Source organism: Drosophila eugracilis, unplaced genomic scaffold (assembly GCF_018153835.1).
Source record: "Drosophila eugracilis isolate 14026-0451.02 unplaced genomic scaffold, ASM1815383v1 contig_1197, whole genome shotgun sequence".
NCBI lineage: Eukaryota > Metazoa > Arthropoda > Insecta > Diptera > Drosophilidae > Drosophila > Drosophila eugracilis.
Window position 1 is genome coordinate 1,091,820 of NW_024571981.1, and position 17,644 is coordinate 1,109,463.

Genomic DNA, 17,644 nt, shown 5'->3' on the forward strand with positions numbered 1-17,644 from the left:
AAACTTTAAAATAAAATCAATTTACTAATCTTAAAAATCCTCTTGACCAACTCCTAGAGTATAGGGATTTCAGCTTGCAGAATTCAGCTAGGAAAACCATAATTTTTTCGATGTTCTTTTTGTTTGTTGCGCTGTAAAAATTATTATTTTTATGCTGCCTGGCTGGCTAGTCAAGTCGAGAACAGCACCAGAGAGAGAGTGTAGTCCCGGGCCAGGCCAGTGAAGTGGACGGAACTGGTTGGGTGAGGAGAGGAGTGGAGTGGACTCGACTCGAGTCTGTTGCCGTCTTCATGCCACTTGAATGACTCATTAAAAGTGATTTCATTTTAAAACATTTTCCACGCTGCGGTCGCCGCTCCAGCCCCTTGTCTCTAGTCCTTCGCCTGCAGATATTCCCGCTCCACTTTCTTAGTCATTGTCGTTGTCTCCCAGGCTTAGCGCCTTATCAGCTGGCTGAGCCGCCTCTCATTTCCTCCGTCCTCAACTTGGCCGTCATTTAATTTACTTTCGAGTTTACTTTTTTAATTCGCTTAGCTACTTTGACTGTGTGCCTTTGCTTCAGCTTCTGCCTCTGCCTGTGCGTTGTTGTCGTAAATCCTTGAAAAGAATAAGGGAAAAAAGAAAGGCCAAAGAAATGGGATAGGGACTGGGATTGGGACAGGACACTTGGCCAACGATAAGCGTGAACCGGGCCAAGTTACTTTGCGTAATAAGATACGAAATTGCAATGTCCAGCAAGCAATATCGCCGCTTTCGTCAGCCTTTTTTACCTAATTCCCTGGATAAGCTGCATTATGCGCCACACCGGTGGCATAATGACAACAACAACAACATTCATGTTGCACTTCCACCTCCTCCATCGTTACTGCAAGCGGTGAGTGGGCGCCTCTTGAGCAGCAGTGGCTTTCAGAATGGACCAACGCACGTTCGGCCTCTCAGGATGTGTTCCATGGAGCTACTTCATCTGAGTTGGCCCCTCCATGCACTTAGGAAACAGATCAAGGGTTTAACTTATTCAAATCAGGTAAGGAGAACCCTCAAAAATGGCTGAAATTGGGGGGAACTAGTACAGGATGTAGCCAAATGATAGTAAATTTAACAGGTTAAGGGGTTTCAAGAAGTCTTTCCACATTCTTTAGTTACTTTAATTACTTAAATTACTCCAATATATGCATATTTTTACAAAGAATCTAATGAGAAGTTGTTAACTAACTTTTACTAATATCTCAGAATTGTAGAACTATAACCCTTTGTATATATAGAAACATTGATTACATTTCAATATTGATTTTATAAAACAAAAATAAACATTCTTATAGAAACAAGTGAGCCATCTTTCCACAGCAGGTGAAATGGGTTGTCTGCTTGGAGGCGCCACTATTTGAGACCCATATTAAAACGAGGTCCTAGGGTCATGTAACCATTCCACTGTACTTCGTTGAACTCAACCCTCTGCGATTCGCTTTCATTAGAGTTGCAAGAGCAAGTTGAGTATGTGAATGCGAGTGTGTGTGTGTGTGTCTGTTTCTGGGGTCTCGAATTGGTGGCAGCTGTGTGGGCGTTGCTGGTGGGCAATAAATTTCCATTTAGCCATGAACAACAACTAACGGCTTCTGCCGTCGACCAGCTCAGCTCAGCGAAACTCAACTTAACTCAACCCGACCCGATATCCGTGCAGGCCGCTGGGATCCGGCGAATGAGCGAGCGCGGCCCAATGAAGCGTCACGTGGAAATGGTTATAATTGCATCCGCGATACGCCCCCCTGCTACTCCTCTGTTCCACCCCTTCTTCATACACTTGGAAAAATATTTTGGAAAGTGCTTTCCCGATTTTTAATTTTATTTTACTTTAGTTTCGAAAGTTTGTAAAGATTTTGATAGTTTATGGAGATAAAAAGTTGAATTACATTAATAGTAACTTAACTTTGATTAAGTGAAGATTTTTCTTAGTGCACCAAGTTGAAGTTGCAACACGAACTGTCGCTGGCGCTGGCACGGGGCAATAATTTTGACGCTTGATTGATCAAAGCAGCAGCGCAGCAGTATCCTCATTCTCATCCCGGACTGCTGCTGTTGTTTTTATTGGCCAAAAGGCCAAGTTACAGCACTCTTGCACGCTCCTGTTTGCTCGACGGCGTTTCAGCTTTTTTATGCTCTTATGCAGCGGTCAAAAATATTTACTTTTATTATGCAGCAGACTATTTGCTACGTATCCAACAGATACAGATACCCCGACCATCAGCCACCAGCAGCCATAACAGCTGACTGAAAGACGGACTAACTGACTAACTGACTGAATGACGAACTGACAGCGGGACAGACAAGCCCGAGACTTGAGTGTGCAATAAATCAAATTTTAAGTCGCCTTTGAGCAAAGTTAAATTGCAGCCGGAAGCCCCGGGAGAATTAACTATCATGGCTTATCAATAGTTTTTAGCCAGCCGAAAGGAAGCCAAAGCCATAAGAAAAATTGCAAATTAAACTGTCAGATGTGAGGAGCTGTTTACACCCCAAAAAGCGAAGTAAAAAAGGAAACTTTTCAAAGACATTATCCACTGAATTAACTTGGTAATGGCTCTTTGTTTAGCCAGAGTTGAATTTTCATTTTTAGTTTCATGTATTTGGTTAACAAATAAATTTCATTTTAAGCTTATCGTTAAAATTAATTATTTAATTGTCGCCTTTTATTTGATTTGAAATTGCGTAATTTTCATTTTCTGTTTAATTATGGCATAATAACTTTTTTATGGTCAGCTTTTAGTAATGGGAAAAACTTATGAAAAATAAATCAATTAGAAAATATTGACATGATGTAATTAAATACTATTTACCTTTTAGCCTTTTATGCAAATAAATCATAGCTTACCTAGGAAATTAATAGAGAAATCGTGACTGATTTTTCAGAGTTATCCAACAAATCAATCTTCAAGATACATTCTGCTTTAAGTAAGCAGCTGCTCTTCTTAACACCACTAACAAAGTGTTCCTTAGCAACTCTCCACACAAAGTGAGTAGTAAAATTAGTTTTCTAATTTGAATGCCTCACCCGGATGAAGTTGTTTTTGCTTACGAAATAAGAGGACTTTGTTTCAATTTGCCAACACTTCATGTGTGAGTGTACCGGGCCAGGCCTTAATCCCCATCTCGCATCCCTGATGCAAAATTCCATCTCATGGCTGGATTTCTTGTGGGACAATTATGAATGCCACTTGCAAGTGCATAACAATGCCACCACCAGTCCATCCGAGATTCTAGCTACAAACTCTGAGGCTCCACTCACCAATCAATCCGATTTTACTTGGACCATCCCAGGGGCCATCAACAATCTCACATTTCCCCTCGATTGCTATCTGAAGAGCCATGTTTGTGTACTGCTGCAGCATGCTGCCTTCCATATATACACATACATCCATAGATACATGTTTGAATTGGGGACGCCCTTTTTTGGACTCCCCCGAACGACCTGGAACCCTCGATCTGCTATTCACTTTTTCGGTCCCATCTCACGTTCCTCCAGCTCGTAGCCCAGTTTCAGTTACAGTTCGAAAACAAAGCCACTGGGCAATAGTGCCAAACAAAGTGCACGTATCTGCAAGATACACGAACGAAAGCCCCGCAGAAATGGCAAGTTTGTGGGACAAGGGGAGCACCCGTGGGTGTCGGCAAGGAATCCGGCATGGATTTCGGCTTAGGCAAATGCTGCTAATAAAACAATTATGCACTACCCAGAGCCAGGATAGCCCAGAAATGGAGACAATGCCAAAGCCTTTTCGTTAGAGATGGACTGGTTTTTTGGTGTGGAAAAGCTAATTTCTAATCTCTTTTTTTTGAGTTCATTGGTTGGGAAATGTATTCAAATATTGATGAATATTTCATTAGGAAGTTTGTTTTTTTATTAAACTAATATTAAATTATCAGAAAATATATTTGTAAATAAAAAAAATGGACAAAATTTAATCAAAAAACCTAATAATGAGAATTTCATAATTTATTTTGTTCAGAAAGTTAAAAATATAAAACTTAATGTATCTCTAAAGAATAATATAAACATCATCCCACCCATCCCTCATACCCATCACGCTACCATCTCTGGTGTGACCAGCACAACATTCGATGCAGTGCATCATTGTCGGTTGTTGCTATGTCCGTTGCTTTTGGCGCTTTGGAGCGAGACCATTGTCCGCCCGTCGGCGGTGGCCTGTAACTGTAACTATGCGAAAACCGGGTGCATATGTGTTTGTGGCTGTGTTGGTGTTGGGCATGAAAACTATGCCAAACAATGGCGCCTCAATGCCAGAGATCGGGGCCACAATAAGCGAACTCTCCGCCAGCTCTGAATCTGAAAACCGAAGTTGCAACTTTTCGGTAACTCTTAGTCTAGCAGAGAGAGAGAGAGAGAGGGGGGGAAGGAAACTTGAACTGCATATGCAGTACATGGTTAGAGGACGGAGAGCAGGGCGGTCATCTGAGGCTTGTAGCTGCCAGCTTTTGGCCGCCGCGCATAAGTTATAGGCCAGAAACAATGGCAGCAAAGTTGGCTGCCCAGCGAGAAACAAAACCGAAAATTTCGTTGTAATGAAACTTGTTCGGTGCTGTTTTGTTGTCATCGTTGTTGGTGCTGCTGCTGCCGATGCCGCCGCTGTTGATGCTGCTCCTGCTGCTGCTGCATGTATCTTTTAGATAATCTTCATTTCTCGTTTGCGGCTAATGGCCTGGCACACTGGACTCGCACTCAAGGATATCGCCGCCTGCCGGAGTCATGCTTTATGGCCACTATCTCGGGCTCGAGCTCATTCTTCACTACAGTCTACACTGGAAGAAAAGTTCTGTACATAAATAATATGAATTTTTTATATCTCCATAAAGATATCTTATAAAAAAAGAAACCTTAACGGAATGTGAGTTATTTTTTGGATCTCATACATGAGATGACTTATTAGCGTTAAACTTCTGTTTTAAAAGCCAAAGTGCCTTCGACTTTCTTTCAGTGCACTCATCTTCTCACTATCCCCATTCCTTGGCCGCCTCCTTCCGCCGTATCTTTCTTGTGCTCCGTCTCTAAATGGGACACGTTGCGGTCTCTGTGTTGATGAGTGCGCCCCGGCTAAGTGAGGACGCAGAATGGAGAGTCGAGGACCGAGGACCGAGGACCAGCATCATATCATCCTGGCCTGCATTTCGGGCCTGGACTTGCCTTTTTGCGGCAACACAGTGACGCACGCACACACACACTCTCCAACACACACATGTGCATATTTAGAGATACTCAAAATGAGATACAAAGATACATTTGGACTTCCTACCATTTTGGCTGCTTTGTTTGATGGGCGGCGCACACGACGACCGAGATTGAGAATGAGAATGAGAATGAGAATGAGACCGGGAATGGGAACGGGAACGGGAACGGGACGGCAACTGTGATTCCCTGGCCAGCTTCCTGGGACCCTAAAGAAAAATCTCTAAAAAAAAAACGAACGAAAATTATCCCGAGACTGGGTCGTCTCTTAGGCTTGGCAGAAAGATGTGTGCCACTCTGAAATTTGAGATATTCGCCCTGATATTAATACAAAAGGCCGGGCCCAAGGAGCGGCCTCGCCCAGTCCCAGTTACTCGAACAGTTAGCCGGCAAACGCATCTCGGATCTTCGCGCTCTTGGTCGCGTGGGCGTCTTCCCAAGATTGCTTTTTTTTTGCTTAGTTTGGAAGGCCCAGACGAGGGAGATGATAGCGTGGCTGGAATGTTGTCGAAGTTCATAATTTTCATGAATTAGCTCTGGCCCAAAAATGAAAGACAATGCGGCTGTGTTTATTCTTTTTGGCCAAGCTGCAGTTCGGTTTGGTTTCATTTTAATGGTTGTATAAGAGGATTGGTGGCTTGTTTGCACATGGCTAATATGGAATTTGAATAAGTTTCTGTAGAAAAAGAAAGAAAGGCTTGTTAAAGCTACGGAAGGTATTGAAAATTTGATTAAAATCCTTGAAAAGTTCACCAAATAAAATGGGAAAATCCAGCAAAAAAAAATGAAAATAAAATTCCAATTATTCCAAACTGCCTTTCGACCTAAATCTCTTTAAATGCCATCCACAAATGTATGACTAGGACAATGGAAAACATTATTGTTTTAGCTATTTTGAATGTTTTTTCGTGATATCTCTAGTCTAGACACCGTTGTCAGTTGGAGGCCTTTGCAATAAACAGATTTATCAAATGCAGTACTTTCGCCCTGGCATTAACATTCAATTCCATTACCTGTCCTGCATTAAAAATGTATTTAATTAAAATTTAAATGTGCGACTGCCACAAATTAAATAAACAATTTTTAATTGAGCCGGGCAAAAAGTTTAAGCAAATATCGACAACAATAATAAAAGGCAAAAACAAAAACGAGAGAAATCCATAAAACACAATGGGCTGGCAGTGGAGAGTATATAATAAATATGCAAGTGCATTCCATGCACATATTGGCCTGCTTTTGGGCATTCTGTCAATAAACCAATTACAACAAGAACAGCAATCGGCGAGGAGCAACAATGGTAATAACATGCTCTGACATGCGTGCAACGAAATGCAATTAAAAAATATGTTTTTTAATTGGTCGCCACCTTTCCTTCACCCACCTGCCGTGACATTAATTTGTGTTAGCCACCAAAAACACGACCCGGCAGTTTGCAATGCGAAATTCGAGACTGGCCAGAAGTTTTTAAAGTTCCTTAGCCTTCTTTTTTTTGGGGGTTGGGGAGCGAAAGTTTCGAGTAATTTGAGACGAATATTTATCATAAAAAATCACGGGGGGCCCGGTGTCAGTGTCATTGTCATTGTCACATTCACTCGACTGGCTGTGGCGCCTTTTAAATCAAAGTAAAAACCAAAAATGAAAACAAATTTTGGAAAGTAAAGCAAAATTGATGAGCCTTTTGTTTTAAGGGCATATTTTTGTAAGAAAATATTGGCCAGAGTTCCCTTTGTCTGGTGTATACATTTCCACTGTCTGAGCTGAGGCTGAGAATATTAATATTAAAGATGACAAACTTTTGAGGGGAGCTTGAAAATGCAAAGACTTTTCTTTCTTTTTTCGGGGGTTGCATTTAAATTGGGTTTTGACTAAGCCGAAAGTGCTGAAATAGCTGGAATGGTTTTTAAATATATGTAAGCTTTTTGGCCAAAGATATTTTCATATTTTAAGGGATGAACAGGACATAAAGTTTTCGACTTTTCAGAAAGTTTACAAAGCTGAAAGCTATTTTTAATAGATTCCATAAAGAGTATTTAAAGTTATGTCAACTTTCTGGGTTTTCAATATGTTCAAGAAAGAGGCTTTAAAAAATGGAATAAATATATATATAAAATGGTATCTACAAAATAACTCAAACTTACTCTTCATTTCAGATCTCCCCCATAACACTCTCCACCCTTCATCTTCTTAGTAATTTAGAAACCATATTCCCCAATCATTCCGACAATCTTGTGGACTGATTTGGGCAAGTTTCTGCAAGCGATTCAGCGACCACTCAACACGAGCAATAATCCCAGAAAAATGTTGAGATCCACTGAAGGAGATGGAGACCCTTGGCTTGATTAGCATCCAAGTGGCCGTGGGCGAATGTTGGCTGCCTGGGCCGTAAACTATTTGAGTTTTGGACTGGGGAGATAGCCAACAAAACCCAAGGCAAAGTCATCTTCATCTGCGGCCCCATTTCACTTTGACCCTTTTGGCCTCTGTCTATCCCACAAGCCTTCCCCTCAAACCCTCTTCTCCCTCTGCTCCCCATTCTTTTGGCTCGTCCGCTGACTGGTCACATCCACTTTTGGCCCGACGCAGAGCTCCCATCATGGCCAAACATTCAAACATTACCAAACATTACAATCCCCAGCAGCAGCAGCAGCAGCAGCAGCTGCGGGAGAGGGAGGAGCGGACGGAGCGGCAGGGACAGCGTCATTCATTCGGCATGCAAATGCGCAGATCGAACTGATAACATCATGCCATATAAGTCGGACCCACCAGATATGGGGGCCTCCGAAGGGGGATGAATATTCGCGCATAGTTTTGCTTTTTTTCAGTTTTTTTTAATGGGTGTTTGGCTTGTTGGTGGGGTGTATGGGGTTTGGCACTTACCATGTTCATTTTAATAGATAATAGCAAGTTTTTTTCAGAAATTTACATCAGTAAGAAGCTTGTTTATATCCTTCTTTATTTAGAACTTGTATCTTTCTATATCAAGTGAGAACTTCAAAGATGATGAGCAACTTTATAAAGCAATCTAATATTATCTCTATTTTTACTAGGATGTTATAAAATAATATGCTTTTATTTGCTAAATAAGTTGAAACCCATTTAATAGGTATTCCCCGATCGACTACCGCTCTACCATCTCCGTTCATTTCTCCATTTGGTGTGCAAATAACACACGGCGAGATGGCCGGGCTTTCTCGCCTAGTCAGAAGCGGCAACAATGTGGTAGACAAAGTTTTGGCAGAACACAGATAGTTTCGCAAATTAAATTGCGCCGACAGCGCGAGGGTGAAACGGTGGGGTGGTAGCAAGAAGGGGGACAAACTACCAGACAGAATGAGGTCATCATCAGGACGACGACAACGACAACGACGACGACGACGATGGCGGCGTCGGCGGCGGTTCAAAACCCGAAAAAGCCAATAGGCCAAAAAAAAAGCAGTCTGCAAAAAAAAGGCACCCAGAAAATGGTGGCAACATACAGCCATCAAAAGCAGCAACACGAACAGCAACAGCAACAGCAACAACCGTGGATGTGTGGCAAATGCAACACTTTCGCTAACAACCCGCCAACCAACTAACTTCGCCAGCTGTAATGTATTGTTGTCTGCCTATGTAACACCCTCTGACCCCTGACCCCATGATCCCCCAAAACCAGGGGGGTGGTAGGTTGAAGGCGGCACCACCGCTAAGTGCAACTTTTGACTTTTGCCGGGCAAACGTGCAACGTGCAACATGCGTGCATGTAACACATCACGTGTGCGGAAAACCCAATGTTACCCAAAAGTGCACTGCGAGAAAAATGTTACCTATTTTAAAAGATTTTATTTATATTCCTTGACTAAGAACTAAGATCCATTAAGAATATTATTAAAAATATTATATGAAATTTTATAAAAATAGAAATTTTTGTTATCCATTTTTTGACCTGTACCGCCCCATCATATTAACCCCACTCGCGAGACGCATAAAGTTTTGGTTATAAAAATGTTAACAACGCTGTCAACGACATGTCGACGAGCTCGACGTGCAACAGCAACAGCAACATTAGAAGCGCACACAGCAGCAGCCACACTTGCAACGCAGCAGCAGCAGCAACAACCACCGATCGCCGGCAAACTAATAAAGTCTTGAGTAAGTTGCATCAGCTATGCAAACACGCACACACCCACTCACTTACTTACACATGCCTAAGTGAGCCACTCCCACGCACACACACACACATGCACAGAGTTTTCCTCCTCGCACACCCACGTACTTCTATAAAATTCGCATTTTTATGGCAAGTTTTGGGAAAATGAATTTTTGATCAACTGCAGCAAAGTTCAAACGATGAGTGTGTGTGAGTTACTCACACATGGACACTTTTGAAGGCGTGTCAGTGTGGGTGCGACACACACACATAGACATAGTGGAAGCTTCTTTGAAGAGGCAAAAATCATCTTCATCTTTATTCGCCAGAATTCCAAATACCAAACGCTGGCTTGGGAAAAGCCAAGGGAAAAAGTTAGTTCAGATGGAAGACTTAAAAAGTGTGGAAAATTGGGGTTCCCGGAAAAAAATTGGGGATGAAAATGAAAGACAAAGAAAGTGATTGGGGAGGAAAATGAAGGCACAAAAAACAGTTAAAAGAAGAATAAGAAAGTTTCGGCAAGAATTTGTTTTTAATAGGAAAAGGAAGATTTCCAAAGTTGGTAAAGCTTTTCCGAGACATTCAATTAATTGAAAGATTTTAACATCATTAGAAAATAATTGATACATTTTTATAAGAATATTGTTTAAAGTTTTAAAATCAAATTCTTAGTACACTTTGTATCATAGCTTTTAAGCATAAATAGATTGAAATGTATCTCCTTGGCCGCTGGCAGTTATAAATAAAGCTTAGACCACACATGGCCCCACAGCAGCGCCCCTTGTTCTTGGTTTCCACCCCCTCCCCTTTTGCACACTACTAACGCATCCTTTTACCCATCCCCCACCCAATTAACCATCTTCAGTTTGAGCTCAACATTGCCCCCAAACACCCACTAACATTTCCCCATTGGCTTATAAACTATATTTCCGCCACATACCCGCATATGCACAGAGGGCGGGGGACGGAAGGAAGCGGACACCAGTAGAGGGAGATAGATAGGGGGAGGAGAGTGCAAAGAAGCCACTGACAGACCTCCGGAGCATTTGCTATTATCAAAGCAAAAAGGCGCCGCACCACTCTGACCCCTCTCCGTGACGGCCTTCCCCCTTTTTCTCAGTGTACACAGAAAAAAGTTACAAATTATTAATATCGGATTTTACATATTTATTTTATATTTTTATTATTACTATTTTACTTTATTATTATGATTTAGGATATCTAAATATTTTAAAATATTATTTAAAAAAAAATTAAAAAATTCAAATTTCTCTCTGTGTATACCTCAAACTCATTTTGGTCGGTGGTTACTTTAGCCATTTGCCTTGCGGCAACTTATTTTTGTTGTTGCTGTTACTGTTGCCGTTGCCGCCAATGTTGCTGCTGCTAGTTGCCACTGTTTTTGAGCTTGATGCGGTCCTGCAGCAACTTTCCACAAGGACAAACGTCAGAGAGCCAGCCCATCAACTTTGCTTTCTATTACACTTACACATGCCACACACTCGCTAAAGAACCCCAACACACGCACTCACACAGAGACAATTGTCGCCCTCGATGACCCCAAGTGACGCACCAGAAAAAATTGCGTCGAAAAAACGATTGTAAAGTAGTTGAGAGGATAAGCGGAGTTTGTATACTCTTTCTGTACTAAATCAAGGGTTTTAGACCTCCCTCTTGGAATTTCTTTAGATTAGATATCAACCTATCTGCCTATCTATGATATAGAGTCTATATCTTCTAACTTGAATATCATTTTATGACATTTTTATTCTATATTAGTTAAGTTAAACACCTTTACCCTTTGAAAGAAGTATCAAATTGCTTTATGGCTTCAAAAAAGGAAGTCTAATCATTAAAATATTTCAGAAAAAAGGATGTTCTTCTACCTTATGCCTCAAAAATACTTCATTTCCACTACAAAAACTTCTGAAAACCAACCATACCCACTGCTAAGGTATAAACCGAAACGTCGAAACGTTGTAAATTCATAAAATTTGCTGTTTGATGCGTTTTCAAGTAAATTGAGTTCCAACCCTCGAACGAAGTGAAATGAAATAAAAACCGCACAGACACCCAAAAAGGGGGAGGACGAAACGGCAAGAGGGGGGCTGGGGGGTAGACGATACAAGCCCCAAGTGTAGAGACGAGACGGCGACGCCTGCCGCATGTTAAATGTCATTTTTATGGCGCTTTGATTATATTTTCTATTATCGAAGACATTTCGGGCTCCACACACACACACACACACAGACACTTGGATCTTCCCTTAAAGTGGATGAGAAAAACCACCCTAAACACACACACCCAAACATACTCCGCTCTAAGAAGAGCTTTTCCTTAAGCTCTCGGAAATTGTGAGTGCGACGGCGGGGAGGGGCAAATGTGAAATCAAATTAAATTCAATAATATAATCATAATAATAATCATAATCAATGCTAAATTATGTGGACCAGCCAACACGGCGTATGCATAATTTTGGCCCCAGCCAAGGGGGGAATGCGAATATCCTCTGTCGCACTCAATGTAATCGCTTTGACTGATATGATGGACGGATTGATGGATTCTGCTCTGTGTTCTACGGCACACATCGATGTTTTGGGGCATGTTCTATATATAGAAATTCGTATATACGAGTATATGTGTGCCACATCACAGAGCCATCAAATTTTTGCATAACAAATCAATGTGAAATATTAAAATGCATTTGCCGCACAGCAAGACAACAACGATGGGCAAACGAGAGCAGCAATAAATAACTAAAGTCCATGTTTAAATTTTAAGAGGGGGCGTTACGACAACAGCACGACTCCAAGGCAAATGCAAATGCTGCTGGCCAGGCATATATACTATATATAAACTTTATTTGTTTGCCATTTTGTTTGCCGGCCTACTGTATTAATTATGACTTTGGCCAACACATCGCTCTCGCTCACATGTCTTTGGCCAATTTTCATTTTGTTCCTCCGCCGGCCACTTATCAATGTTTCAGGCCGAGATTTTGGTATTGCCGAACCGCCTCCTGGGGCCATAGATCGGCCATGACGTTAATCTGAAAACATCATCAAATATGAAAGGCTCTAAGCTCTTAAGCACAAACTAATAAATACACACGCTCTGGCCGAAGCTCCGAAGGCGTGTGTGCAAATACATGCAGTTGTGTAAACTTGACTTCTGCCTGTTGTTCCAGGCACATCCTTGAAATTATAATATTTAAATCACTTCACTACGGCTTACTCGGACGTATGGATTTAAATGTGGATTCTAAGCGATTGCCTTTGGCTGTATTTTATATATAAATAATTATTAATTAAGTGGCAGATACATATTTATCACTGCAAGATATATTAAAGGCAGAAACAGTGTTTTTTATAATGAAAATTAATGTGGAACAAGTTTCGGATTTTAGGGAAGGGTTAACATCGTCAAATCGGGCATGTACTTTTCCATGTTTGAATGCAGTTTTATTAGAAATTTAATTACAAATTCAATGAGGTAAAACTTTCCATGTTCCGATTATTTTTGGCCTTGCTATTGGAAAATTGCTTCCTTTAAACGGGAAAAATCAAGGAACACTAAATTTCGCATTTTCGGAAAGGGCTAACATCACCTAATTTTGCAAAAAATGATTAAACATTTGCAATTCAAACTGTGAGTGCAGTTTTATTAGAAATTTAAGTACAAATTCATCGACGTATCAAATTTCATGTTTCCATTATTTTTGGCTTTGTTATGCTAGAAATACATATTTTTAAAGCGAATATCAGGGAAGACCAAATATCGCATTATTAGAAATGAGTCCCATCATAAAAATTTGCAAAAATGGAAAAAAACATGTTCTTTCCAGTTTTGAATGGTCAGTTATGTTGGAGATTTAAAATTCAAGCTAAACGAGGTATGACATTTCGTATTTCGACCATTTTTAGCAATGTTCCGGCAGTAATGCTAGTTTGATAGGGATTTCGACATTCGTCTGACAATTGCAATACTTTTTAGCCCAAACTTCTGCAAAAAAAGGCTTACAGCTTCTGTTTCCTACTTTTTAAGTAACCCAATACACCCTTTAACTCTAAGAGTAACAGGTATAAAAATAACTCAACCAAAAGCACAATTAAATCACAAAAATCCAATTTGACATCCCGCCAGAAAAGCAAACAAAGAGCTTATTTTTTTAGAAAAAGAAGAAAAAAAGACAGTAATCTATATTTTGCCAGGGATTACAAATGCAATTCATTTGTTTGAATTTAAATCTGTTTGCTTTGTGACACTCTATCTATTTACAAAGGCCGAACTAAAAATAAATAAACAAATAGGTGAAAAATAAAACACAAGCGAATGCGAGTTGGGAAATTTGAAGGCTCGACTGTGATTGCGAAGATGTCAGGCCAAGAAATTTGTCGATTTCCCTTTAATTTATACACATATTGATTACAATGCAAGATTTTCCATTCGCCAAAGGAGCAAAAACATCGAGATCGAGAAAACCCGTACTGTAAACGAAGAAGATTGTGGTAGTGAAGGAAAAACCAAAGCACTTTTCCAGCTAACCCAATCACGGCAGCAATAAATCTTGTACACACTCAGCACTCGCAATATAAAAAATACATAGATAAAGCTGCACAGTGAGAAATTTTCGTTAGTGATTATATAATATTCTCTTTTAATTTGATTAAGTTACGTAAAAGAAAGCTATAGCTTAGACTTTCTGGTAGAAAGACGTAAAGTCTTGTTGAAATTTTCAATAAATGGCTAAGAAATTAGTTTAAGCAACCCATTGTTTTCTGTGTAGATCTAAAGACTTTGCTTATGTGAATTTTGGGTGGGTGGCCTTTTTCGGGCGGTTGGCCAAGGACTCTCAAGTGACGGGAATAATCCGCTTGGCGCTTAAATGCAAACAAGTGTAGTTCTGTGTATGTAAATACTAATAGATGATTATGTAGTTGAGCAAACAGCAACAAACACACACTCTCACACTGGCACACATACAACAAACAACGAAACACCATCGGTCACACATAGTTACATGTAGACAAAGTGCACTCAACCGGGGGAGAGCTCCATTTGTTGTTTAGTTGTTGGCTTGTTGGGTGGATTTGTTGCCTTGAGGTCATTATATCGAAAACAGCAGTTGCCCAAAATGTTCCCAAAAGCTTTTGTATGACAATTCTCTCTCACGATGGCCCCCGGGGCGGCGACAGGGGCGGAGGTCGACGGTCTGCAGTTAGGTTTAGTGCATTACATGCTTCAATTACAACAGCAGCAGCAGCAGCAGCAGCAGCAGCAGCAGCGGGAATTGAAATTCGAAATTCGAATGTGAAACATGGAAAAAAGCTATAGAAAACATGAAAATATATGTCATTGACTAAATGACAAATAACTTGACAGTTTTTCTCTTTTTTTCACAGAATTTATTGCTTGGAAATTGGGTGTGTAGAAGCAGATAGAAAATGACTCTCTAATATCAGAAGGTTTGAGGGAATTTCCATTATGAAAACATTTTAAATTACTCATATTTTTTGTTGCTCTAAAAAATCAAACGAAATTATCTTACAAAATGTATAAATTTCTTCTTTAAATTGGAAAATAAATTAGAAATTATAGGCTTTATTGTATTTATTGTTTTATTTTAATTAAATTAATTATAGAACTTAAAGAGTTCATTTTTCCCACTGCAATTACATCCTTTTGTTCTTTAGCTTACCATATAATGACCGGAAATATTTCCCAAAAAAAAGAAGTGTTTGCACTTCTGCTCGCTGAGCTGTGCATGTGTTTTCGTGTTTTTGGCAAAAACACAAAGCGATTGTGATTTTAATGCATTTCAAAATCATGCCACCAACACACACGCACTCAAGAGGCACAAAGCTGTCAAAGACAAAATTACAAAATGCTAAAATCAAAAATGAAAAAGGGTGAAAACATAACCAAGAGCCACATATCAAAAGCGAAATATCAACTCAAAGCCGCTCAAAAGTTGTTGACTCTTTTGGGCCAACCACAACAACAACAACATCAACATCGATAATAGAAATGCAAAAGAGTTGAGGCGTTCATTGTGCCGGGGTTATTGAGTGGTGATTGACCTGCCCCGCCCACGAAATCTGAAAAAGTTCTAGGTAAAAGCCCGGTGACGCGGAGAAGTATGCTACGGTTTTCAGGTCATGCGGGTTGCTCAAAAATTGAAATTTTGGAAACATAAGAAAGTGGAAAAGAAAAGCACAATGATGGGTATTATTAAAACGAAGAAGGAAATACACTTTTTTAATATTTGTAGGAATAAAGGAAAGTTTACTTTTTCTTATAAAAACATAAAAATTTTTAACTTAAACTTTATTATTAAGATTTAAAATACTTTTAAGAAGTAAAATTCATTTTTTTCACCATCTCACAAATACCCCTTCGAAAGAGTATGCCCCTTCGAAAGGGTCAACAGTATTGAGATATTAAATTTGAGTCCAGACAGAGATCAACTGATGCGCTCAGACTCACACTCTCCTCATATTGATAACGGCATTCCTTTGGCTTGTCGATGGCAGCATCCTCATCATCATCGAACGCCCCCTTTGCACCCCATCATCATCATAATGATCATCATCAGCAGTAGACTGAACAACTTCATCGTCGTCTGGCCGGAGACGCCACAAAAGGTTATCTCCGTGTCAATTTATATTTGTTCGACGGGCCATTATATTTATTGTTAATGTCCCATGTTCGTGTAGACGCCTGCATATGTGTTTTTGTGGAGTAGTTTGCATGTTTTCCTATGAATAATAAATACGTTTTGGTAATCGTAAACGTTGCCGCTGCACTTTTCACCCCAAGCTGCTGTTTCAGTCGTAAAAAATTAGTTTTCCATCTATGGCAAACTGTTTTCGTACACGAAAAGAATGGAAAATTCAAAGTAAAAAAATACCATTTTGGAAAAGAAAGTTTTTATTTTATGAGATGTAAATATTGTTTTCTCAATTTTCTCTTTCACATTAAAAGTAGGAAATATTTAAGGCAATAAATACAGTTTAATACATCTAAATTCTCCCTGTGTATTCTGTCTTAGTATCAGTTTGTGTAGTTGGGGCGTGAACAATTTTATTACTCCAGTGACCCCTTCGCTCGAAGGTCGAGTCTCGTCTTAGCCCCTGCCATAATCCATTTCATTTGTATCAGCCGAGATTAGTTTAGCTCTTCGCCAAGGCCAGACTCATTTAGTTAATGTCTCAGTTAGGCTGCTAGAAGCCAGTGAGCCAGTGAGGAGGCCTTAATTATTTGCATAACTCATAATGGACAAAGGCCGCGGGGCAGGACACTCGCCCCAGAATTGATTGATGACTCAAGGATCGGGCACTTGAGGCCCGAAAGAGTTGAGCCGACAATTCAATTGGTTTGGGCGACAGTCATTAATGTGATGGGCATATTAATTTCAGGCAAATTAGCCCTCCTCAAAATCAGGGGGTGTGCGTTCCGGGTGCACGCTCAAAATGTGGGGCAAATTAATTATTTTAAAAACTTTTCCCCAGTCCAAGTGGGGTGGCTTTATAATTTATAAAAACGGACATTCTGCGGTTATCAGACTTGCCACCTCAGATATTGTCAACCGCAAAAGCCACAACGTTGCATAATTTCTATGTGGCAAGCTGCACGATGTACGAGTATTTAAAGAATACAATTTATTTATTTGCATAATCTCTTGTGTTTTGTTTTTTTTTTTTAGTTTATTTCTAACATTTTAGTGCTTAATAATAACAATATTTATCGATTATGATAATATCCTGTGTTATTTGGATTTAACTATATTTTATATTGGGTTAATCGAGGTTATGTGATTTTTATGAGTTTAAATATTCATGTTGTTTGAATTTAAATTGGTTTTAGCTGGGGAAAAATACGACTATTTAAGCCAACTTTAACCTATAATATGAAGAACTTAATTTGTTTATCTCTTGTTCTCCCTTGTTAAAGACTTTTTATCTTCAAACTACCCTTTACCGATCAATATCTACTTGGAAAACTCTCATTCACCGATCTTAATGCCACAGAAAATGCGAAAACTCAATTTCACTTGAACTAGGCCTGAGCCCATGAGCCTCCGCCTCCGCCTCCACCTCCTCCACTCACTCCCACTCCATTGACCTAATGGGCATCGCATCTGCGGCTAGATTTCACTCACCTCTGCCTTTGATCCGCTACCACCGTATTCCATTTCCCATTTTACACCTGGAACCTGGAGCGAAGCACAAAAGCCGCCACACAATGGCCCGAATATCGAATTCAGCTTGCATTTGGGCAAT